This window comes from Toxorhynchites rutilus, chromosome 3 (genome assembly GCF_029784135.1).
Source record: "Toxorhynchites rutilus septentrionalis strain SRP chromosome 3, ASM2978413v1, whole genome shotgun sequence".
NCBI lineage: Eukaryota > Metazoa > Arthropoda > Insecta > Diptera > Culicidae > Toxorhynchites > Toxorhynchites rutilus.
In genome coordinates, this window is record NC_073746.1 from 143030022 (window position 1) to 143057686 (window position 27665).

Genomic DNA, 27665 nt, shown 5'->3' on the forward strand with positions numbered 1-27665 from the left:
GGTATGGATGTTACCACTACGCCAGATCGCCTCCCTTTTTTTTTTTACTCTAAACAACGGTAAAAATTGCAAAATTACAGAGACACGCACAGTCTGTGAGACACGAATTATTATTTTGCGCGCGAGTATAGGAGGGTTAAAGCTATGTTTTATTGCCTAGTACTGCATTCATTTTGTAATGACTTTTTGATACAGTAAACGTTGGTAGACCGCGGCCTGACATTTGAATAATCAGTCGCCCGTAATGCCCAAAAGTTTGACCACCCCTGGTATGCAACATAACATATATCGCAATAACTATTTTGCGTAAAATGCGTTTGAAATCTCTTATTAAATCGTTACATGCTTCGTTTTCAATTTCGTAGAGTGACCCCCCTATATAGAAATCAAAGACGTAGTCATACGTCAAAAAATGGCATCGCTTACTACTGATGGAGCTCCTTGTATGGTTGAAAGACATAATGAATTAATGAGTTTACAATTGATTATGTTATTCCAAAGGGCCTGGCCTGGTAAAAAGTGCCCCCAAACCAAATCACCAGCTGTATGGCAAATATTGTATAGGGTACTAAATAAAACATTTTGGCAGTTGAACAATATATTTGAGTCCTTATATGGTCCATATGATCTATGGTGAAAAATGCACCTTTTCGTTTTTTTCACGCCATTCTCAATAGCTTTGAGACAAACATATGGAAAAAAAACCGAAAGTACATCTTACTAAGGTTATCGATCAATATTTTCAAAAAATTTTTCCAGCAGAAAATCAAACATTAAAAAAATTAAATGAATTTCTATTCTAATTTTAAATTAAATTTTAGTTTAGTTTTTTATTTTGAGATTCAGTACTACTCTAGTTTGTATTAAATTTTTTTCCTACGTCTATTTTAGGTACATGTGATTTTTTTCAGAATTTTTGGAGTGTTTTTCGTAGTACAAAAAAAATTATATATATTTTCAGGCATTTCGAAATTTTGAAAAAAAAATATTGCTTTGAAACCCAATTTTACTCTAATTTTTATTTAAATGCGTTCGTATATGTTGTTTTTTTCTACATGTAGCGTAATTGTTTCTCGAAGTTTTAAGGGGATTGAGCGAAAAAAAAAAAAATTACAAAAATTGTTTTTCTCGTATCTTAAAATATATGAGATTATATTTACATTGGATTTAGATGGTTTAACAAATTCATAAGAGTCAGCAGTACGATAGAGCTCTGTGAGAAAAAATAGAGTCCTTGTGGAAAGATCGTTCGGATTAATGAGAAGAACACTTAAAAAAATCCAAATTATTTTAATTTTTTATATTTTAATCTTTTAATTGAAAACCACGAATACCATAAAATGATCGATTTCAAGAAAATAAAAATAATAATGCAGACGATGAAGAAAATTATTTTTGTGTCTCGCGATGCAGGAAAATTCAGGAAAAATTACGCCACATGTAGGAAAAAAAGGACACATACGAACGCATTTAAATAAAAATTAGAGCAGAAGTGGGTCTCAAAATAATATTTTTCTTCAAAACATCGAAATGCCAGAAAATAAATAACATTTTTTTTTGTACTGCGTATTTAAATTTCATTTCATTATTAGATTTTTTGATGAACAAATAGTTTGAAGATATTCATCGACACACCTGAGTAAGATGTACTTTCAGTATTTTTTCATATTTTTGTATGAAAGCTATTGAGAATGGCGTAAAAAAAGAACAAGAAGATGCATTTTCACCATAGATCCTATGATGTACCATATAAGGACCAAAATATATGGTACTACTGCCAGAATGTTTTATTTAGTACCCTATACAACATTTTCCATACAACTGGTGATTTGGTTTGGGGGACTTTTTACTCCCTTACTAAGCCAGACTTTTGGAAATATAAAAAAAATATTTTTTTGTACCACGCAACACTGAAAAAAATCTGAAAAAAATCACTAATATCTAGAAAAGCCGTAGGAACACATTTATATATGAATTAGAGTAGTACTGAATCTCTAAATCATAAAAAAAAAATTCTACACATGAGAGCACAAATGAATACGATCGTTAAGGTGATAGAAAAAAATGGTTACGAAATAAGTGTGAAGGAAGATTTAAAGATATTTAAAAAATACAGCACTTAATGTATTTATGACATTCCCATTCAACACAGAAGAAATATCAATGTCATTAAAAAGCACTAATTGAAAATCAAATCCGCAGAATAGTCGGGCAAGGTCAACCCATAGAACGAAAATCGCGGATAGCGCAATAAAAGGCTAGAAATGAGTTGCAAACACGAAAAAAACATATTTTAGCATGAAAACTATGTTTCATCATTACAGAAATCATTCAACTATCCATCTGTAGGGTCGTGTACACCAGTAATCAGATAATGTGAAAGCTATGACCACAACAAGAGAGCAAGATCCTACCGCTAACGTTCAATTTTTGGATTAAAGGGTGTGTCACATCAAATTGCATCACGGAAAAAACGCTGTAGAAATTCGCCCAGTAGACCGATCCTTTTGAAAATTTTAGACAGTAAAATAAAAACTATTAAACAACTTTTGGCATTTTCTTTTTATTCATACTTCGAGCCCAAGCCCGTATGCTCGCGCCTTCCTCTCTACCCCGTCCATAAGGTTCTGTACAACGTCAGGTTGTAGTTTTTTTTGAACAGAAATCCATTTTCTCCGATTTGACAACTTTTGGGTTCTTCCGGAGGGCCTGCTTCATATATTTCTCTATTGGGCCCAATATTTCTCTATTGGGCGAAGCTCCGGCGCGTTGGGCGGGTTCATTTCCTTTGGCACGAAGGTGACCCCGTTGGCTTCGTACCACTCCAACACGTCCTTTGAATAGTGGCACGAAGCGAGATCCGGCCAGAAGATGGTCGGGCCCTCGTGCTGCTTCAATAGTGGTAGTAAGCGCTTCTGTAGGCACTCCTTAAGGTAAACCTGCCCGTTTACCGTGCCGGTCATCACGAAGGGGGCGCTCCGCTTTCCGCAAGAGCAGATCGCTTGCCATACCATGTACTTTTTGGCAAACTTGGATAGTTTCTGCTTGCGAATCTCCTCCGGAACGCTGAATTTGTCCTCTGCGGAGAGGAACAACAGGCCCGGCAGCTGACGAAAGTCCGCTTTGACGTAGGTTTCGTCGTCCATTACCAGGCAATGCGGCTTCGTCAGCATTTCGGTGTACAGCTTCCGGGCTCGCGTCTTCCCCACCATGTTTTGCCTTTTGTCGCGGTTAGGAGCCTTCTGAAGCTTGTATGTAAGCAGGCCCTCCCGCTGCTTGGTCCGCTGGATGAATGAACTTGATAAATTCAGCTTATTGGCGACATCCCGGACCGAACTTCTCGGATCACGTCTAAACTGCTTAACTACGCGCTTGTGATCTTTTTCACTGACGGAGCATCCATTTTTGCCGTTCTTCACCTTCCGGTCGATGGTTAGGTTCTCGAAGTATCGTTTTAGTACTCTGCTGACCGTGGATTGGACGATTCCCAGCATCTTACCGATGTTCCGATGTGACAACTCCGGATTCTCGAAATGAGTTCGCAGGATTAATTCACGACGCTCTTTTTCGTTCGACGACATTTTTCCAAATTTACGAAAAATTGACAGTGAAGCATGGCCAACGTGATCTATATACTCTTATCTGATTATAAACGAAAGCTGAAGATATAATTCCTAAAAATTAAATTTCTACAGCGTTTTTTCCGTGATGCAATTTGATGTGATACACCCTTTAACAGTCCCAGCAAAATTTTGAACCACGATTCCATAGATCGGTTTCAATCTTTAATATTTTGAAGCTTCCGAGAATGTGTTACATTTAAAAAAATATGAAAATTTTGCGAAACAATGCACGTTTTGAATTCTCACGAATGTTGACGTCAGCGAATGATTACTCCAAAACTAGGCGGAATATTTCGTTCCGAGAACAAATTCAAATAATGAGAATCGTATCTTCCGATTACACAGCACGCAGAAACATTGGGTGCAAACTTTCCACATTCCCTGGCATATCCCCGTACCATCGGTAAATACGGATTCAGGATTCGACTACTACGTCTCTGCGTTCGCAATTTCTCCGAAGCACATAGCCGTCGGCTATGGAAGCGGGATACATAAACCAATCCTTTCGGTGGAAATCATCACCCCACTTTGTCGGCAAAAATCACGTTATGGCACTGCTGCACAAATATCGTCCATGTTGCCCACGGTCTGGGTCTGGATGCTCCCAGTTTTCTAGTAATATTGAACTTTCACACTCACACAGCCCTGTGCGATTGCGCTTCGGTAGTATTTTCCCCCGTCGTATACACACGGTGTGGTGCACTTCGGTCCTGACCACAGACGACGACATCCTTTTTTGTGCACGCGAAACACACGGAATAGGGTGCGATGGGGGTGCATTTCTATCCCGCCGTGGCGAGAGATGGATGCGCGCAGTGTGTCTAGTGTTGGGGGAGTGAAAGATGGTGGCAAACGATGCGACCAGGTTCACATCATTTTCTGGAGATCCCCGTCTCGTAGCATCCTGGAAGGTTAGTTCCAAATCGATGGTTCCCCACAACGGACCGTTCTGTTTTCTGCAGATTCCGAGCGTAGAGAAAAAAAGTTAGACGTAGGAGCGCCGCTATAACGAAGAAACACCCCAACAGCTTGCAACAACTTGAAGCACATGGTTTTTCAGTTCCGTGAACATTAAAATGCAATTAAATTTCATGTTTTGCGACGGGTTGTTGAATACTTTGGTATCTACGTGTGAGTGTGTGTGAAGTGCGGGGAATGTATTCTTGCCCCGTGAACAAGAAAAGGAAGAATAAGAAGAAGGTAGTTGATACGTAGTTGACCTTGAGACAGTGGCTAGGATCTTTGTTTGAGATTGTTCCCGTCTTTATTTTCGCTTCAAGTGTACACCATTAAGAGGAAGGTATCAGCCAGCCAGCCAGCCAGCAAAGGACCAAACCTCGAAAAGGAAACGGATCTTTTATCGCAATTTATTGTTTGTTTTCAAGTACCGAGCAAGGAGCAAAAAAATATGGGGGAAATGTTTGCCTCTGTCGTGGTTGTTTTGTATTCCCTTTCCATACTCTCCTCGTCCTTGTCCGTCGATTTCTCGCTATTGTGTCGAAAGACTTTCTTTTAATGAAAACCAAAGAAAAAAGATACCGATCGTCAGGATACGGCTTAAATAGTTAGAAATTAGGGAGATATCGTTTTCATTTTTCATTTGCTACCACTATAATGAGGAGCGGACAGACCATTCGAGAATCGCGGAAGTGCGGAAAATGAAAATCTATTTTTATATGTTTTGCGATGGGGAATATTCGCTTGTTGTTTTCCATCGGGGCGATGGGAGCGAAACAAAAGGATAATGTTTATTTTCCGCGATTGAATCGAACGTTGTCTCTTTTGTGTGTGGACTTGTGTTTCTCTGAGAACATGCTTTTCCAGCATCATCATCATCATCATCATCATTTTTTAGAGGGGACGGAAATTGCGTTTTGGACACTCTTAGAATTGGTTTTTAATTGGATTATAAAAGGACAATGCATTTTTGTAGAACTAATGAAACAGGCTTTTGTTCGACTGGAGTTTATTTAAATAGGATTCTAGGAATAGAATGAATTGAATGGTGTCAACAATACAGTGAGTCATTGAGGGAGGGTTGAATAATTTTCTTTAGATGAAATAGATAGCCGTTTGAAAATGGTGGAAAATTAGAAGATGAAATGAAGAGCTTCCGTTTTCGCTTCTAATCAAAATACGAGAAATGTACACATCTTATAAACTTCTCCCCAAAATCATGCGCACTGTTTTAATTTTCATTATGCAAATCTGTTTGCCAGCGATGAGTGTTCTCACCTTCGGTGTTTTAAAGCACGATAGCGCGGACCATGTTATGACTTGCCACCTAACACAGCTCCAGAAACCGCACTCTGGGCGGCCGTAATCCAATTTCTGCTCGAAATAATCCCGTGATTAATCATCACCTGTCCCCGCTCCCCACAGGTCTCAACCTTATTTTTCGCCGTTCCTCCCAGACGTTCTCTCTGCGGTGGGCGAAACGAGCCGCAAAAGACGACACGAGGCTTTAGTGTAAACAACCAGAACTGGTTTCACGTTCGCACTCTCAGTTGTTCACCTTTCTTTATGTCTGACCGTTGTTTTGCCGAGAGGGTCCAATGCCGACAAACAAAACATCATCATCGGCGATATAATCGAGCGGCATCAGCATCTCATCCACGGTGTCCGATTAGGGAGGGAGGCGCGGGGGCTGCGATCTGTGCCAAACGAGTCTGGAGCAGCGGGCGAGATTCGCGCAAAGGCCACCAAAATTGACAACAACCACCCCGCGTTCGTACTTTGTGCGTTCGCTACATCCGGTTCGGTGAACTATTAGATCAAACAGACGGAGCAAACTCGAACACTAGGACGGATTGAGCTGTGGGATATTAGATGTTGTTCAGGTTTTTCAGGGTGTGTATGTGTTCAAGGGGCGAGTATGCGGACTGTGGTTAGAGGCTGTCCACATACCAAGTGGACACAAATAGCACGATTTTATACTCCCCTCTCCCCCTGGACAAACAAACGTGGACATCGACCAGACCCCTCCCCCTGTTATCCACGTAGACATTCCTGAATTTTTTTAAATTTAAAATTACCATGTAAACACCTCGATTGCACTCTTGTTCCATTTCAAATTTAGTTCAGATGACTTTTTCCACTCACACGAATAAAAAGTTAGGAGTTCAAGAGTTTAGAGGCGTACGAACTGAAAAGTTTAAAACCTCTTTAAAACAAAGAATGTCAATAGGAGTTAAGGAAGTATTCCTGAATCATTTGCTGCCGTTTGCATCGAAACCACTGTGCTATTCCAACAGAATAAAGCATCATTTCAAAAAAGTCACTGGAGGGTTGTGTCTGAGACACGACCGCATAGTTGACGTAGGATTCCGTAAGGCTATCTGTTGTTTTGGATATGTTTGAAGAATTACATTGTTGAACTCTTCGATAATGATTTGGTGGCCCGGAGAAGGGCCGTTTTGTCTGGTTGTTAGGTATTGTTCGTTCACTCGACCAGTTTTCACAACCGAGTGATGATGATAGAAGGATGGTGATTAGTCATTGGATGGTGCGTATCACGATAGAAGATGCCAAAGTGGAATGAGATATGATGAAAGCCGCCCTCTGTGGCCCTGAACGAGATGGCTCCTGTGTTATGTATGGATGAAATGAAGAAAGAAAAAAACTCATCAATGTAATATAAGATAATTATTATTCTCGAACACAATTATCAATTTTTCTCACCAGAAAAAACGTGTTACTTTATTATAGATAAAATATATTTGAAATAGAAAAGGTAATTTCATTTATAATTTTTACTTTCTGAGTGTTTATTCAACCCATTTTCATTTTTGCTTTAAACCCAACGGAACACTGAACTCCTTCATTTGTCTAATTTTTCTCGTCGTATGAACTTTCCTTGGGAGAAAAAAATCGTTTCATATTTCAAGTCATTTTAACACAACCGCTACCATATTCAATTTTACAGTTACATTTGTGCTAAAAGTTTTACAATGCATGATCGGTCATTGATATGAAATATCACGAAGCAACCAACATAACAGTTCCAAATTTAAATTTTGGAACTGTTATGTTGGAAAACTTGATTCTTCCAGCACTACACCTCCACCCTCATTACCTTGAGAAAGGCACTCGATCCCTCGTCGTCCAGCTCGTCCAGCAACGATGTTGTCCAGTCGGTGTCCTCACGAAGAATGTTTTGTTTGTTAAACTATCGACCACGAGGGTATTTATTTCCCCCAAGTACCTTGGTATTTGAAATCTCTGTTAGGGAACACGTATCGGTGGAAACAAAAGCTCCCCCGGTTTCATGTATTTGCAATGCCGATTTCCCTCAGGCAACTTGGTTTTGATGTCTCTGTTAGGGAACACACCTCGGTGGGAACAATACTTCCCTTTAATTTGATGTATTTGCATTTTAAATTTCGACCAATCAGAACGAGGTTTTTTGGTAATCAGTTTGGAGATTTTCTGATTGTTTGATAGTTAGTTTCATATGATATATTATTTTATTCATTGTGATGAATTGTTATGGAGTGCTCATATCGATTGATGCAACTATCTCGTAAATCCATCAGGAAATAACTGACCAATAATTGTAAGTACATGAGCCGCCGCATGTGTCGTCAATTTCGACCGATCAGAAGTGAGTATTTGCGTTAGGATAGGGGTTGAGATTTTTCAATCGTTCGATAGTTAGTTTCATGATAAATATTTTTATATTTAATCTAAAAAATTGTTATGGAGTGCCGAAATTGATTGACGCAAAAATCTCATCAATCCATCATAGAATGACTGAGTTATAATTTTCACGTCGTCCTCGATTTTCGATTTTCAATTTGTATGTTTGTAGGTTCAATATGTTCCCGAAAGACGTAATCCTACGTCAAAAGTCAGAAGTCCTTTACATGGTTTATTGGACTGGGGCTTCGATTCTGGATTACCCTGTTTTTTTTACCAGTTCCAACCCCAATCGATAACTTATGTAGAATGATTGCACGAAGAATAGAAGAATAGAACTGCTGAAGAATAGGCAGTATGTGAGTTTTATTGAGCTTAAACGAGCAGCTACCTCTGCGTGGAGCGAGATTCAAATTTCCACATGCCGTAGCTTGGCCGAATACGTTGTTTGGATAGATTGGAAACTAAGGACGGCCTACGAATTATAAACTTGTTGTCATTCGTGCGAAATTTGTGGTTAGTTTTGTGAAAAAGTGAAAATTTTTTAATTTTGTTCAAATTGCTCGTATTTCAATTCCTCGCGGAAGTGTACATTTTTGGAAAAAGTAATGCAAGTAAAAAATTAAATCTTCGCGTTCGTATGTCTGTTCTCAGCCAAAAAAAACCCTTTTTACCGTGCAAAACTAGTCAAAAACCAGGACCTCATTTTGAGGGACTGTTTCGAAAGATGGCACACGAACGAGAGTTTTTGAATATATTTTTGTTTATATACAGGGTTTTCCATTTCGGGCTTCCGAAAGTATACAGCCCTGCTCTGACAACCGTTTGACATAGCTGTCAACCAAAGCGTCATATCGTTAGTTGAATGTCTGCCATTTTACAATATGGATCCTTTTAGCATCGCACAACGTGTTAATTTTGTTAAATTATACTATAAAAATGATGAAAAACCCGCAAAGGTTTTTCGAGCATTACGGACGGATTTTGGTCGTCATGGACAGCCTACAGAGCACACAATCGCTAATGTAGTGCGTAAATTCGAACAAACTGGATCCGTAGCGGATATTGTGAAACCTGTGCGTCATTTGAGGGACGCATAATTTCGTGTTTTGCTGATGCCAATTGGCCGTCCAGATCATGCGATTTGAACCCGCTAGACTATGCCAACTCTCCGCAAACTCTTGAACATTTGAAAGACAACATTCGTGAAGTTATGACCGAGATACCGCCCCATATGTGCCGAAAAGTCATCGAAAATTACCTGTTCCGGATCAAGGTGTGCGAGGAAGCCCTAGGTGGACATTTGAATGATGTTGTATTTCACACATAATGGCATAAACCAAACATTCATTTGAAATAAAAGTTTCATCGAAATTCGAATTCTAAGTGTGTTTTATTTCAATTTACTTTCGGAATTTAAAGTAGGAAAACCCTGTATATGTGTCTCTAGTTAACACAACCAATCCACATGGCACACATTCTGTTCTAATTGCAAACAAATTCACCTACACATATTTGTAATTCTATCCCCCCTCACCGTCCTCGTGAAGTTTCCGTGAGCATCGTTAAAATTTGTTGGAAACCGGACCTCTATCAACCCCATCTCACGCATTTTAATTATGCTAACAGCATTCCCATGTTAAGGAAGAAAACTTGTTCGGTAATTATTCCCCGGTGGTCAGTTTTCCCCCACATTACGGTGCCTATGGTTCCGAACCAGAATACCTACGGTTTAGATTACGTTTTCGGCATTGCTCCTCGGGGCCCGAGAGACATTGGATCGGCTCGGAAAAATGGGGAAAACAAGAGCCTTTCTCTCGAAAAGCTCCTCTATGATGAGTGCCCCCGATTCGATCGTCTCTCACTTTTCCAACCACTCCTTCCGAGCTGCGGGTATGTATTACGTAGTTTGTTTTTATTGGCACATCCTCCACCCAATCTAGAGCGCAAAGAGTTTGTGCGGGCAAAAACGGAAAAACGGCATATCACGATATGGGGGGCAGCACACACTCTGATACTCACGGAAGCAAACGCCACCGCTTCACGTCGTTCGGACGACAAGTTCGTGTTCGTTTGTACGCTATCCTTTCTTCCTTCGCCACAAGCGAAGCGCGGCGTTTCGTTCGTAATCGATCCACCGAGAGCAGCCCGAACACACGAAAACAAACATGTGGACTGCTGCTGCGGCGTTTGTTTTGATTGTGGAGTGCTTGCGTTCGGTATTTTCACGCGTCGCATTTTACGATTCTTCTCGCGTTGCCGCGCCACTCACAGCCAGGGTTGCCACTAATATTTATAAACAAACCTGGAAGATTGGTCTTAAAAAAAACTGGAAGAAAACTGGATCCTGTAAAATCGTTTTATTTTGGAAAGATCAGCTTTGGCTCATCAAAAATTCTTTCCAATGCTTGGAAAATAGATTCTTTTCGAAGTTTCGTTTAGTATTTATATTGTAGTTTGAGCAGATCAAAATAACGTTTCCAGCAACTCGAACATTACTGTGAAACAATATTTGAAGATCTTTTCATCTAGTATCACTAAAAATGCTGATAGATGATAGAAAATGGTCGCAACACTGCTCGATAATGTGATTGATTGAGGTGCATGGGGATAGGATTTCTGGTTATAGATCACTACATCGAACAATACCTCTGTTCTTATTCTTCTAAGGCGACATTTTGACATTTATGTAGTGTTTCTGTTGACCATTTTCGTTGCTAGCTATTCGCACTCACGAAAAACGTAGAAAAAAGTCACAGGCATAGTTGATGTAGGATTCCGTTAGGCTATTTGTTGATTTTGGATATGTTTGAACAATTACATCGTTAAACTCATTGATAATGATTTGGTGGTCCTGAACAGAGCCGTTTTGTTCGGTTATTGGGAAATGTGTGTTCACTTCACCAGTGTTTACCGAGTGATGATGGCAGAAGGATGGTAAACCGTCGTTGGATGGTGCGTATCAGATAAAAGATACCGAAGTGGAACGAGATATGATGAAAACCGCCCTCTGTGATCCTAGACGATATGCCTCCTGGGTTATGAATGGATGAAATAAAGAAAAAAAAACTCACCAATGTAATATAAGATAATTACCAATACACAATTATCAATGTTTCTCATCAGTAAAAACATGTTACTTTAATATAGAGAAAACATATTTGAAATTGAAAAGGCAAATTTGTTTTATAATTTTTACTTTCTGTGTGTTTATTCATCCCAATACGGATTTTATTGGACTAACGAAAACTAATACTAAATGTAGAGCATATAAGAAATCACTTTTTCTAATATTTCTTCACTTTTCCAATTTTTCTCGCCGCATAAACTTTCTTTGGGTGAAAATGAACACAACAAAAAAGACAGCTTAAATCAAACGACCCGTTCTCGAGTGGGAACACACCTTGGTTTTTATTCATGAAAATTGGAATAAATCGTTTCATATATCAAATCATTTTTAACACAACTGCTACCATATACAATTTTACACTTACACTTGTGCTAAAAATTTTCATAATACACGATCGGTCATTGATACGGAATTTCACGAAGAAATGAACATTAAAGTTCCAAATTTAAATTTTATTTGCTAGAATTAATTGTATCACTCACCTTACTTGCAATATAAAAATGCCCCCGACTTGCATATATTTGCAATGCCGATTTCCCCTGAGCACCATGGTTTTGATGTCTCTGTTAGGGAACACATCTCGGTAGGAACAGAAGTTCCCCCTACTTTCATGTATTTGTAATGTCAATTTCCCCAAGACAGCTTAGTTTTGATGTCTCTGTTAGGGACCTGCCGCATGTGTCGTCAATTCGACCAATCAGAAGTGGGTATTGTTAGGATAGGGGTTGAGATTTTTCAATTGTTCGATAGTTAGTTTCATGACATATATTATTTTCTTCAATTTAAAAAATTGTTATGAACCACCAAAATCGATTGACGCAAAAACTTCATCAATCCATCATGAAATGACTGAGCAATAAGCGTTTGAAATTGGGCAATTTTCACGATTTGCTCGATTTTCGATTTTCAATTTGTACCCCAATGGGAACATACGTAATTCTACGTCGAAAAAATCAATATATTACTACACGGAGCCTAACCTTACCTTTCGTTTGACGTTTTTGCTCCCATTCGTTAACATTTGAATAAATGCAAATGGAAATTGCGACGAATAGGAGCTGAAACAAAATACTCAAAACTGTCACAATGTACTCCGTGTACTGATTTATGCAGTGATCCATGTGCAAAAATACTGGAATATTTTTTTATTAGGTCCCACAATATTATCCCATCAATAAAATGAGCACTTCCAATATCAAAATAACACTGCTCAAGTATTACTTTGATATTAAAATTATCAAATTTTGGTATTGAAAAACTACTTCTTTCCAACTTTTTGGATTTATTCTTTGGTATTTTACTTTTCATATCAGGTTTGCTGAAACAAAATTTTGGTATCAAGATCAAAAAGAAGGTATCGTCAAGTATTCTCTCCTCCTTGAGGAAGTATTTTTGAAAAAATATATACTTTGTCAAATATAATATATATTTGTAATTTCAAATCTTCCCGCTTATTTTTTCTCATTTTTTAAATTGGTACTGCTGCCAGTGGTCTAAATGTCAATTTTGAGCAGTTCGAGTTTGTTTACACCGTCATTAGGAACAAATTAACTTTTGTTTGCTCTGCAATTTTTGGTATAAATAATTCTATTGGTCAAAGATATCATGTGAAATTTTGTGTTGCAAACAAAATTTCTTGTGCAGAATACATTTGGTGACTCAACTATGTCGAAAACACGGGTTTATGAATGGTATAAGGAATTCCAACGAGACTGTTTGTCATATTTTGGTTAATGTTTTGGGCATGAAAAAAGTCGCAGCACGACTAGTGTCAAAAGAGCTCAATTTTCATCAAAAATTTTATCGCAATCAAGTCTCATTTGCACGTGAAGTTACTGGCGATATGGCCCGTGTCACTTTTACTTACTCAAATTACCGCTTCGTGGGATTGTTGTTTTGTTTTGAAGGCGGTAATATAAATTTAGATGACGAATAAATTATTTTATTTAAAACCACAAATTTCCGTTATATATTTGACAGAGTATAAGGGAAAGGGGGGCAGTTTCGGACAACGATTGTTAATATTAAGTGGTACAATTTTTAAACCAAATTCACAATATAAATAAGTTAACAGCCCTTCCACCAACAGCTGTCATATGGTTTGACATCTCCTGGTCGTTTGTTACTTACGAAAACGACACAGTGCTCTTTTTGATACACATTTCGAAACTTTTGAGCTTGACGTTGTAAGTATTTCCCTAAATTATAGATATGATAAACATGTGACATGTACACGATTAAAAAATTCGGCTCTGTTACAGCTAAAATGCTTATGAGCCTAAAAATAAACAAAAGGGATAAAAAAAATGTCCGGAAGTGACCCAGGACTATCCGAAACTGCCCCACACATGGGGCAGATTCGGACAAAAAGGCAATTTTCAAAAATTCGAATAAACCATTCGTAATCGCATCAACGCACACCTCTAACACGCTCATATGATACATTGATGTCCAAAAGACATCCAGAATGAATTCAGGGTTTTTTTAAGTTTACAAAAAAATATTAAAAATCAAGGAAAAAAAGTGTCCAAATGTTTGACTGGATCGAGTAAAAAAAACTGGAGGAATCCAGTTTAAACTGGAACATTGGCAACTCTGCTCACAGCAGCCACTGCTTTGTATTGTACTCTGAGATCCGGATTGGGGGGATTCGCTGTTATTGGGTCAATTTTCTCCCTCATTCAGCCGAGAACCGAAAATCACCGAACGGTTCTCATTCGTTCTCTCGCTCTCACTCTCCGAGAGGGTGAACGACTATCGGCCACTGCGGCCGCGAAATTTCCGCGGACACCTCTAATTCATAACAAATTTGATTCTTGTTTTTAGTTAGTATCCGTCTCTCCGATAGAAGTGAGCGTTTTTCTTCTCTCGTGTGGCTTTCGTACGCGTGCCTCTTTCAAGCGCATATTTTCCGGATTTTCCTCCTACTTATCGACTGTGTTGTTGTCACAATCGTGGTTTCGGTTAGTTTCCACCTTTCGGCACCCATTGTTTTGTGCGTGCAGAGTCCGCGAGGATCCGCGAGTGTGTATGTGTGTCTGTGTGTTTCTGCGTGTCACCTACACTCAACAGGCGACCGAATTTCTCGATCAGGATTCGGATCGGGTGGGATAAAGGGAGAACGGTGATCCCGGTAGTGAAATATCAAGTGCCGTGGTGTGATAAGCGGCACATTTTTTTTTTAGCCATCAACCCTCGCCAGGAGCAGCGGAAGCAACGAAAGCGACGTCTGCGGTCAAATATTGGGTAATTGTGCGCGAAACACTTCGTGTGTTATTTTTCTTATTTCATGCCTTCGCGAATTATCGCGAATATGCTGCTGCTGTTGCGGTGTGTGGGGTGAATCGAAAATACCACGAAACATGTGCGTGATAAGTAGTGAGCACGGCATCTAGTGGTGGCAAAAAGAGACGAATAAAGTGTGTGCGACAAGAAGAATCGGAAGAATAAGGGCGAGGGGAGGCGTAAAGAAGAAGTTTGGTTTTGTCAAAGTGCGCGAGGGGATCGCGCAGTGCGTTCCGATCAAATGGCCGCGGAGCGAAAGAGATTGAGCCGAGGATCGAAGCGAAGATTGTTCCGCAGCTTCTGAGGGGTTTGTGGGTTTGTGTGTATGAAAACAGAACGTGTATATCAACTTGTTCGAAGTGATATTGGCGTAGCTAGCAAAAGAATCTGTTATAAATTGTGGTGTATCCATCTCTCGCAATCGATTCCTTCATCATAGAACACAGTTCCGTGGGAAATACAAAAACACCATTCAAAGTTGTTTTTACATTCTCCAGGAACCAGTTTCGCATTGTGAACACACTTCGGGCAGTGATTGCATTCGAAGAGCAAACCGCATGAATCAGCGAAATTCCGGATATTAATGGCGTTCGGCGTAGAGCAGTTCAATCGAAGCCTAAGTATTCACTTAGACCCGAATTCGCCCCGCTGACTTCACAATGATGATTGAGATGATGATGGCGTTAAATCGTTTGAGGGACCGAGAAAGCACCCGTCGGATATGTGGGAAAGGGAAGCACCGCATCGTCGTTACAAGTGTTTAACGATAATCACGATAAAACGTGGAACCGTGGGACCTCCTAAATATGTGTGTTAGATAACATTGTGTGTCGAGGATTTTTTTTCGCCTTCTGCTATGGAAAACATGTGTTCATCTGTGGTTTTTGATACGGATGTGTTTATGCTCTTCTTATTTTAGAAGTGCCGTCCATGTCGTTAAAGTATATCGATCAAAAGATCCATTCATGCCAAACCATCAATATGTATTCTATCAAAATTGTCCAATATTGAATAAAAAAAAATTGGGATCTTTTGTATGCAAGTCAGAAATTATTAGTTTTCAATGAAAAAAAAATAAAACTCTGTCAACCGAATTCAACGTTGCAGTAGACGTTGATAAAATTATTGTTTCCTACGTCAAGTGGTCAATTCATATTCTGACTGAGAGATTTTTCCGTCGAAAAAAACTCCTCCGATTTGCACTGATGTAGTATTTCAGCAGAAACATTTGTTCTAAATAACCCCTTTCATCTCCCTTTTATGTTTTTCGACCTTACTGTGCCGGAGGCATAGATGATATTCATGAACACAGTTCAAAATAGGGACCATAGGTAGTCGGGCGAGAGCTCACCTTAACTACAGCCTCGAGTTCCGTATCACGTATCAGTATTTCGGTTGCTAGGTGCAGCACACATTCCAATTGAATATTGATAGCCTTGCTCATCACTTTGTAATTCTAAGCTACTCATCTCACTAAACCATATATTCTTCTGGGCACATAAAGTTCACGCCGGTAGAATATACATGCATATTTATCGGTTTCTCGATCTTTGACAGCGCAGCAGCTGCTCTGCCTTTGTGATGAGATCCATAAATCTCCTGGAATCAATGAGCGATCAACATCTGACATCGACAAAGATTAGCTCGACCTGATAAGTTGGTTTTCATTACACCCATCACTCATTAACTTCATGGGATGAGATTGATACCTTTGCGGTTAAATAGATTGAGTCTGTTGAATTTGACCGACCATGGTCAGAAAAGCTTTATAAAATGTCATATAGAGTAACAAAATTACCCTCACTGAAGAAATTGATGACAATGACATTTGTTCCCTTATTATTGAGCATAAAGGAAAAAAAAATCCAAAAATTATTATCGGTTATCATGCTCAGCAAAAATTCAGAACCATTTCCATTGTCGACCGCCATCAGAGTAACAGCGGTTCTATCTAAGCGTATTCCAACGAACGATAATCGCAATCATCGATCCACAGCTCTGGTATTTTTCATGATATTGAGTTTGATCTTTGCTCATCCATTTGACGGACGAATTGTGGCATCTAGGTTACCACGATTCGCTCACAAAATTGCTGTACGATTTCTGGCTCGCTCATCTACGCGAAGCTCGGGACAAGGTTTAATAATTTCCGCGAATCACTTTTCATTACGAGCGGAAAGCTTAAACGTAACCTCGAAGGTGGCTTACGGCGCACGTTGTCGTCAAGGAATAGGTATCCTTCTTCTGATTAATCTGGCGTTTCCAGGACAGTTCCGATACGGATTGACCCCGTTTGATCCTAGTGGGTAATTTTTACATTTTTTCGATAAAGCAAGCGGAGAACATTACAAAGCGAATGTTAGCTCTCAATTGGAGGAACAAGTTTCATTCCATCCAACAACGACGTGATTGATATAATACTATATTAATTGACATGACTGAATGAAGAGAGTTTGTGATAGTGTACATGTTAGTTTTCATAATTTGAAGTTTGCTCCATTTCGAATTTGGCCGCACAAAATTTCCGATTTCTCCATTGGAAATAAAGTACATAATCGGTTAAGATATATTATATTTTTGTAGAATTTTCATCAGGCTTTAATAAAAAAAAAACTCTGTCTTCCAATAAAACCAACATAATTATTATAAGTGGTTTACGAGCAGTTGGGTACCGATTTGAAAAAATCCGGAGTTAACCAAGCTCGGATACGTTAATACTTCTTGGGATCAATGATCTTTTTCGAACGAAAAATCAATTTATAGAAAAAATAAATTAAATACACTACCTGTTCTAATTTCGATGACACGTTCAAACATTTCACGTGCCCGAAAACGAACCGAATCTAAAGCTTTCACCTTCCATTCCTTGGCTCTCTGAGTTCATATTCGGATTAACATAATAAAAAAATTGTAAACGACCGCATATTTTCGACGTAGAACTACGCAATTATATTATGCAATCCACTTGTTTACCACTTCGAATATTATTTTAGAATGCATCGAAATTTTTGTGGAAGATTATGTTCTTCGTTACAAATAAATTTGATGATCGTCCTTTTACGTTTGATATGATGCCTAGGACTACCAAAATATGTGAACGGAAGAATTGTCAAACGATCATTGTATTCTACATTTTCCTCTGAAATTCTCGAACCGCGAAAGTTCATTCACCTCTAGTATCTGAAATGATGATTTTCCCAGGCTTCTCAGTTTAAATGCACGTTTTAGGGAAACATATTCCGCTCTGCACAACGACAAGCGAGTACAAAAGTACTCAACACCAAAAAATACCCCTGACTTACATGTATTTGCAAAGCGGATTCCCCCAGGCACCTTTATTTTGAAGTCCGTGTTAGGGAAACACAGTTCGGTGGGAACAAAAATACTCCCGACTTGCATGTATATTTACATAGCGAATTTCCACAGATACATCGATTTAGAAGTCTGTGTTGGGGAAATCGTAAATCGGGCAAATCAAAACTTGGCAGTTAGGACGTTTAAATTACGCTTGACATTTTACAGTTATTCAATTATTCATCTCATGAAAAATAATATTTTATTAATTGTGATAGACGCGTAGAAATATTTCCTATCAATTGATGCAAACATTATTCCGATTTGTTCGAGTTATAAGCATTCGAAATACGGGTAGGGTTAGCACACAAATCGGCAGAACAAATGTATGGAAAAAAGGAAGTACTTCCAATGTTCATGAATTTAAACCGTTTAGAGATTAGCGAATTGTAATGTATAACATATCAAACAAATCTTAGAGAATTTCTGATTCAATTGGTGTGCAAATCATGAGAATTCGTTCACAGTGAAAATAGATATTAACGTTAACTTTATTTCATGAAAACGTGACCTGTTTTCTGATTTGGCACCCTTCCTGAAAGACGTAGTTCTACGTCAAAAACCGAATCGCTCCAAAATCGAACGGGAACATTTCTAGAATACACTTCACAAATACTGTACTACATTTACAGTTGTGTTCAAAATAATAGCAGTGCTGATTTAAAATCTGAAATAGGATAATAATTTATAATTAGCGCTTTGCTCCGAATTTTCTTCATCGTGTATTTTGAACAGAGTTTCAATAGAACAAGTTCAGGTATTGGTTGCAAGGTTTCATTTTATTATTCAATAAAATAATCATTTGTTCAAAAAAGTTACTGTTCAAAAAAATAGCAGTACTTCAGTCAACGCCAGGAAAACATGATAAAAATGATGAAAGATTTCGAAGTTGTTCTGTAACATGATTATCCACCTTAGTACTTTGTAGCGTAGCCCTTATTCTTAATAACAACAGCACACCGTTTCGGCATAGAGTCCACAGGTGCTTGGCAGCGAGAATCAGGTATTGCAGCCCACGAATCACGAATTACAGACCACAATTCTTCCACATTTTTTGGTCTGGCTTCAGAAACAGCGTATTTGACATTTCCCAACAGATTCTCAATAGGGTTTAAGTCTGGAGACTGCGCTGGCCACTCCATAACCTCAATATTCTTCTCCTTAAACCACGCCTTAGCACGTTTGCTCGTGTATTTAGGATCGTTGTCCTGCTGCATCGCCCATTTTAGTGACATTTCCTCCTCAGCATAAGGTAACATAACCTCACTGAGTATCTTGATGTAGCCATGTTGATCCGTGATGCCTGGTATGCGATAAACTGGCTCGACACCGTTGTACGAAAAACTTCCCCATATCATAATTTTTGCTGCGCCCTGCTTAACTGTCTTAACCGGGTACTGCGGTTGATATTCCGTATTGCGTGGATGTCTCACATACTGACGACGACCTTTTGACCCGAACAAAACTATTTTGGACTCATCCGTCCACAAAACACTACGCCATTTTTCTTTCGGCCAATCGATATGCATTTTAGCCAATTTGAGGCGATTCGAAACATGACGTTGTGTCAACAATGGTACTTTCCGAGGACTAAGTGCGTATAGTTTGGCTTCCGTCAATCGTCGTCTGACAGTAGAAGTGCTCACAGTCAAGTCTAGTTCATCTTTGATCTTATTAGAAGACAAAGTTGGATCAGTTCGTGACATCTTGATGATTCTTCGATCAATTCTTTCAGAAGTGCAACGTTTCCGGCCACGAGTCTTTCAAAGCATTGCTTATCATTTTGGCCGAGCACCCCACGGTTTGCTGTACTTGTCTGTAAGTTTTGCCTTGATTTATCAACGTTTTGATAAACTTGCGCTGCTCCTCAGAGCAATGCAAAACAAACATATTTTCTTACACATATCTTAGTTTTTATATACTTACCGACTAACAAAATAGCAAAACTTGTATCAAACTCCGAATAGAAACAAACTTTGTTTGAACTCGTTTTTCGCTGCTATTATATTGAACAACGCGAAACGGACTCAGCCGGAAGTGTCAAATGAAATAAACACTGAACGAAATTGTATTGCTATAAACAATCGTCTTGCTCACAACTCTGGAGCGGAAAGCGGCGGGCCCATCATTATCATGAAGCAAATTAAATTGGGAGACCATTTTTAAAATTTATGATTGAAATTAATCCCAAGTTAGACAAGTTAGAATTGGCCTTCTGAATTTCTCCAGTATTCAATCATTCTCGTAATGTTGGTGTCACATCATAATACTGCATTAAATTAGATAAATGTGAGAAGAATAAAACATTTAAGTCCCTTAATATTTGTCCAAGTTAAGAGTGCTTCGGTTTCGACCAAAAATTTTCTCATCTGTAGTCATTCTAGTACAATATGTAGCGGAACTATTGGACGGACAGTAGTGATAGTCATGCGGTTGATTTGAATAGTTAACCGAATTTCATATACAAGTCGGACTCGATTATATACAGACTCAATTATGTGATTCGATTATATACAATTTTGGACTCGATTATATACAGTTTGGAAAAAAATATTTTTTTTATATTTCAAATATGGCCTATTTAAAGAAGAAATGTAATCTTTCAACGTTAAGGTGAAGTTTTAGTGGCTATTACATGTACAGTGGGGTAAAATCGTGATTTTTGATGATTTTGCTTGAACTTTTCACCAGGAATTGTTTATATCGATATTGCAGTCAAATTAATAAAGATAGAAGTTGGGCGAGAACAAATTGTAAAGCGGTTAAAGAACTTCAATTCAATTGGCAGAAACAATCTAGTTCAATATAATTTTTTAGGATAAAATTAATAATAACACATTAAAAACTAATAACTTTGAAGTTTTTCACTTCCAAAATGTTAATTAAAACCACTAATTTAGTTGTTCTACTACTATATCCTGTATTAAATTTTCTCATCTTTCAAATGAAAGCCTCAGAATCGTCTTCCATAGCGTACTTCTTAATGTAGAGCCAGTATGAAGCAACATATTCAGAAACAAAAGAAAAAGTTCTATAGCTCTGTCTGTGTTGAAATTCGAATATATGCGTAGGAGGATTTTTTTCATCAAATATGATCCTCTATCACCTCCTGAGAGAATCTGGATAAATTTATTTTTTCATATGTGAAAGGTGTTTTCTGGCTTTGAGGGGATGAATCAAAAATCAAATTCCTCTTTTATTTTCAAAAAACGAAGAATACATGCAAAAAAAAACAATTAAATTTTTTTTTTGACTCGATTATATACAGGTTTCGAGCGCAGCAAAAAACTGGGGATTTACTACGACAGATCGTCAATAGTCAGCCAAATTGAGAAAGATACTTCTATCTATGGGTGTCAAAGAACAGATTGTATAGCACTTAGAGAGCTTCAATTTAATTGATAGAAACAATCAAATTTAATATAAGTTTAACACATTAAAAATAATCAACTTTTAAGTTTTTCATTTCCAAAATGTTATTAAAATACACTAATTTAGATATTCCACTACTATATCCTGTATCAAATTTTCTCATCCTTCAAATGAAAGCAACAGAATCGTCTTCCGTAGCGTACTTTTTAACCCTCTAAGACCCATGTTTTTTTTTTATCTAAAAAAACCTATTCCACTTTTATCTCGAATTTCCGGCTTTCAACATAAAATACTCCTAGCAGAAAGCTGCCAGCATAAAACCAATGTGTATGTGTGGAAGATGAAAATATTCTAAAGACGTTCCAGTAGGGGTGACAATAATGTCTGAATAATTTGAAAAGAGAATCCGTGAAGCCCGCCTAAAGGCGGGCTTGGGCAGTAGAGGGTTAATGTAGAGCCAGATTGAGGCAACAGAGACTGAAACAAAAAAAAGTTCTATAACTCTGTCATTGTTGAAATTGGAACATATGCGTATGAGGATTTTTCATCAAATATGATCGTCTGTCACCTCCTGAGAGAATCTGGATAAATTTATTTTTTTCATGTGAGAAAGGTGTTTTCTGACTTTAAGGGGATGAATCAAAAATGAAATTCCTTTTTATATTCAAAAGACGAAAAACACATGGTGCCAATGAATGTATGGGAAAAAATTCACCCTTAAATTTCAAAAAGTTACCCTATACAAAATGTTTACCACATCGAAAAAACACCCTATGCCGAATTTCAGCTTAATCGGACTTAAGGGAGAGTGGCGCAAAGCGGTCAATGTTTGAGTTTTTTGAAAATCGAAAAATCACCAAGTTTTCGAAAACTCGGGGTTTTCGAAAAAAAAGATTGATGCATTGATGTCTTAAAATTGCATGAAACGTCGAGATCTGATGTCATCTCGTTTTTTTTTGTCAAAATCGGCATTCTAGGACTTATTTTTTTTCGGAGTACGAAACGAAAAGTATGGTTTTGGGTGCCAATAAAACTAGTTATCTCGATTTTTCATCCGGAGTTTGCTACGAAATGTAATGCAATTTAAAGACATCTGGCACTATATTTTTTTTGAAAACCTCGATTTTCGGTGATTTTTTGTTTTCCAAAAAAACTCAAATTTTAACGTTTATGACACCTGTAAATGAAGCCCGAATGAGCTAATATTTTGCATAGGGTATATTATCGTGTAAATCAACATTTCGTAGTAAGTTCCGAATGAAAAATCCAGATAACTATTTTTATTTGCACTCAAAACCATACTTTGCGTTTCGTACTCCGAAGAAAGCTAAGTCCTAGAATGCCGATGTTTGACAAAAAAAAATTATGAGATGACACTAGATCTCGACGTTTCATGCAATTTTAAGACACTTGGCATCAAATTTTTTTTTCGAAAACCCCGTTTTCCTTTACTCTCCCCCCTTGGGTGATTTTTCGATTTTCAAAAAACTCAAACTTTAACCGCTTTGCGCCACTCTCCCTTAAGTCCGATAAAGCTGAAATTCGGCATAGGGTGTTTTTTCGAGGTGGTGAACATTTTTTATGAGGTAACTATTTGAAATTAGATATGACAATTTTTATTGGCACCCTAGTATACATGAATACCCCTAAAAATGGGCACTCTAAGGCGTTACTGACACTTCCTTTTTTTTGCTCTCAGAAGGATGAAGATAGAATAAATTAAATTGTTTTTGACAAGTGCCAACATGATCTTTTTTGAAGCTCAATGTGGTAATGCTTCTCATGGTGTTTTAATCATAAGTTTCTGCAGTATCTATTCGAACTAGTGACTATGGTTAGGAAGTGATTTTTTTCTTTATGAAATTGTTTCACCCTTCGTTTTTGCTTGGACGGTATATAACTTTTTTGATAGTAGAATATTAAAATGACATCAAAAACTTCTTTCAAATATCCTCTATCCATGAGGCACCAAACATATAATGTTGTGTGATAATAAAACAAATATTTTGAACAACCAAATACAAAAAATCTCAAACAGTTTTATTTTTTCAAACAGTTCCTCATCGAAACATAAACATAATACAGGTCGGACTCGATTATCCGGAGTATTGATTTTTTTTTTCACTCCGGATAATCGAGTCATTAAAAAAAACGGATTTTCTCTCGGTAAACGTAATATAATTATGATTTGCACTTATTTATTAATCATTATAAAACTGCGTATTCCATGATCTTGAAAATCCGAGATGGCGGCCGCTACAAAATGGCGGATTAAAGGGTGTGTCACATGAAATTGCATCACGGAAAAAACGCTGTAGAAATTTAATTTTTAGGAATTATATTTTCAGCTTTCGCTTATGATCAGATAAGAGTGTATAGATCACGTTGGCCATGCTTCACTGTCAATTTTTCGTAAATTTGGAAAAATGTCGTCGAACGAAAAAAAGCGTCGTGAATTAATCCTGCGCACTCATTTCGAGAATCCGGAGTTGTCACATCGGGACATCGGTAAGATGCTGGGAATCGTCCAATCCACGGTCAACAGAGTACTAAAACGATACTTCGAGAACCTAACCATCGACCGGAAGGTGAGGAACGGCAAAAATGGATGCTCCGTCAGTGAAAAAGATCACAAGCGCGTAGTTAAGCAGTTTAGACGTGATCCGAGAAGTTCGGTCCGGGATGTCGCCAATAATTTGTCAAGTTCATTCGTCCAGCGGACTAAGCAGCGGGAGGGCCTGCGTACATACAAGGTTCAGAAGGCTCCTAACCGTGACGAAAGGCAAAACATGGTGGGGAAGACGCGAGCCCGGAAGCTGTACACCGAAATGATGACGAAGCCGCATTGTCTGGTAATGGACGACGAAACCTACGTCAAAGCGGACTTTCGTCAGCTGCCGGGTCTGTTGTTCTTCTCCGCAGAGGACAAATTCAGCGTTCCGGAGGAGATTCGCAAGCAGAAACTATCCAAGTTTGCCAAAAAGTACATGGTGTGGCAAGCGATCTGCTCTTGCGGGAAGCGGAGCGCCCCCTTCGTGATGACCGGCACGGTAAACGGGCAGGTTTAGCTTAAGGAGTGCCTACAGAAGCGCTTACTACCACTATTGAAGCAGCACGAGGGCCCGACCATCTTCTGGCCGGATCTCGCTTCGTGCCACTATTCAAAGGACGTGTTGGAGTGGTACGAAGCCAACGGGTTCACCTTCGTGCCAAAGGAAATGAACCCGCCCAACGCGCCGGAGCTTCGCCCAATAGAGAAATATTGGGCGATTATGAAGCAGGCCCTCCGGAAGAACCCAAAAGTTGTCAAATCGGAGGCGGACTTCAAGAGAAAATGGATTTCTGTTAAAAAAAAACTACAACCTGGCGTTGTACAGAACCTTATGGACGGGGTAAAGAGGAAGGTGCGAGCATACGGGCTTGGGCTCGAAGTATGAATAAAAAGAAAATGCCAAAAGTTGTTTAATAGTTTTTATTTTACTGTCTAAAATTTTCAAATGGATCGATCTACTGGGCGAATTTCTACAGCGTTTTTTCCGTGATGCAATTTGATGTGACACACCCTTTATGTACATATTTTCTCAAAATCACATCAATATGAGTTTTCCCAAAACCCCATCAATATGGGTATCGAATGAAAGGGCTTAACCAGTAGAACACAATCATTTATGGAAAATGAAAATCAAAGATGGAGACCGCTACAAAATGGCGAATTACATATTTTCTCAGAAACGCTTCAATGTGGGTATCAAATGACGAGGGCTTGACTAGTAGAACACAGTTATTTATGAAAAATGTAAATCCAAGATGGCGGATGTTACAAAATGGCGGATTACACATTTTCTCAGAACCCCATCAATATGTATATCAAATGAAAGGGATTGACTAGTAGCCATTAAAAAGTAAAAAAAAGTAATTGGATTTGGATTTTTCATGATCTATTGTGTTCTAACATTCGAGCACTTTCATTTGATACCCATATTGATGGGGCTTCGAAAAAAGGATGGTGCCGTTTTGTGGTGGCGGCCATTTTGGATTTGCATTTTTCACAAATAACTGTGTTCTACTAGTCAATTCCTTCCATTTGATATAAATATTGATGGGGTTCTGGGACAAATATGAAATTCGCCATTTTGTAGTGGTCACCATTTTGAATTTGCATTTTTCATAAATAACTGTATTATACTAGTCAAGCCCTTTCATTTGATACCCATATTAGCTATTCAATATGGAATTATTATACAAATTATTCAATATTTCCGAAAATCAAAAATAAAATACTCCGAATAATCGAGTCTAAAATTCCGGATAATCGAATCCCGGATAATCGAGTCTCCGGAAATTCGAGTCTCCGGATAACCGAGTCCAACCTGTACCTAGCGTTGTCATGAAGGAATACCGCTACCTAATATCAGATCGTATATTTCGGTCTTTTCTGGTTCGGCCGTGTTATTTTCAAACGAATGAATCGTTGTCTATAAAACTAACTCTTAATTATTCGAACCGATTTTATCAGTTCATGGACGACATCTGAAAAAAACAGGGCATTACTCCAGTGCTATGAATTTTTGGTTTATGCGTGAATAATTTTAGAGATGTTAATTTTTTTTTAGTTTTCCATATTCTCCATTTACCTTCTATTCAAAGAAATGGTTCAGTAGTAATTCGACACATGACAAAAAAATTATTTCGACACATTGAAAAACTGTACCCACATTTTTATTTCTTTTGAATATATTCTCCAATGAGCAACCACCGTTTAAAGGTAGGCGCAAGTAACGTACGCATTCCCGCCCGCTCGAAAATCGGTCCCTTTAATCGGCTTAATCGCCAGGAAAACATTTTCTCACGAGCTCGACCCATGCCAATTTATATTGCTTTCGCCACGACTGCTGCTATCAGCGCGACCAGGATCTACACGTTGACGGCCCCCGTCCAGTTCGCGTTTCTCGATAAAACAATAACCCCAATTTATAACAGTCAACTCGGTGCAAGCTATACCGATCTCACTGATGGTCGCGCCGGTTTTTGGTTTCAGGCAAATGCACGCCAATTGTGTGTGTGTGTGTACAGAGAGGTGCAAGCGAGAAATAAAACATAACGTAATCGAATGAAGTATTCGTGAAAATAAAACAAAAAATAAGCAGGAAGAAATCTCCATTCCCGAAACGGGAGAAAAAGTGAAAGGGAAAAGAAGTGCAACGAAGAGATAAAAAAAAGTGCCCGACAAAGAATGTAAAAGTTGGAAACAATCAAAGTTGAAGTTGTAAGTGATTCCATAAGAAGACTGCTGCTGCTGGGTGCAGTTGGTGGGTTTTTTTCCCGGCATGTGCTCTCGCTCTTTCGCGCGAAAATAAAACCAAACGAGTGATTCATAAAAAAACGAGTATCAAAAAACACTTGTTTTTCTTCCCTTTTTGGGGGTGCACAGGAAAATAAAATATATGCGTGTACAGCGAGAAGGAAAGAAATATATCGAGAGTTACACACGAAATAAGGAGCTTACGTGAAGGTGTGAGCCATAAAGCAGCGAGTATCCAGAAATTTATGAAAAAAAAGCAGTCAAATCAGCCGAGTCCCCTGCCGTGTTGTGGACATTTTTTGTACGTGTGTCAATGTCTGTCAGTGATTTTTTGGTGCGCTAAAAAGTGTGTGTGTGTGAGTGAGTGCGTATTGCGTTGAAATAACGTCAAGTAGCGATCGAATGATTGCGTAAGTTCGTGAGTCGAACTAATGTGATTGAACAACACCAGTTTTCCCCAAGTGTCTTGAGGTCCTTGGTGCCGTTTCGCGGGAAGAAAAGAAAGCCGATTTTACCGCCCGAATAGTTAAGCGATTGTGGTTGAAGAATCGAAAGGCATCCAGAGTTGGTTTTCGCTGAGAAGGAAAAAAAAAGATCCCTCCACCGGTCTGTTTAGTTTTGCTTGGAGGGAAAATCCAGCGTCCCGCAATCGGAAGACGCAGGAGAAAGTGTTGTTACGTGATCAAAGCTAATAAATTGGAAATTGATTTTTTACCCCTGTTCAAACCAAAGTGCTAATGTAATACACCTCATCTAGAGGGCAGTAGCGAAGTGTGTGCGTGTGTGTAATCATCGGTGCGACTTCTCGTGTTCGAAGAATAGCAGAAAATTTCTAATCCGCCAAGGGACGGTTTGAAAATATATCAGTTGATCCGGCAAATCACGTCGGAGTGGGTGGCCTTGCGTTGAGGCTAATACTTCGATTGCCTAGCTTCAACTTTACGTAAGTGTTGTGTTGACT

General features: G+C 38.5%; 1 protein-coding gene across 9 annotated transcripts in view; it reads left to right on the top strand.

The window, feature by feature from the left end:
- The window catches only part of LOC129775257 (mucin-12), a 553123-nt gene that overhangs the window by 58319 nt on the left and 467139 nt on the right, over positions 1 to 27665 (top strand). Inside the window, exons 1-2 of one of the 9 annotated variants that reach the window (XM_055779762.1) lie at positions 14232 to 14637; positions 26441 to 27647. The exons of the other annotated variants lie outside the window; for them this stretch is intronic. The gene's annotated coding sequence lies outside the window, so the exon portion shown is untranslated. Of the gene's footprint in view, positions 1 to 14231; positions 14638 to 26440; positions 27648 to 27665 lie in introns of those variants that run through there. 9 annotated transcript variants of the gene reach the window in all.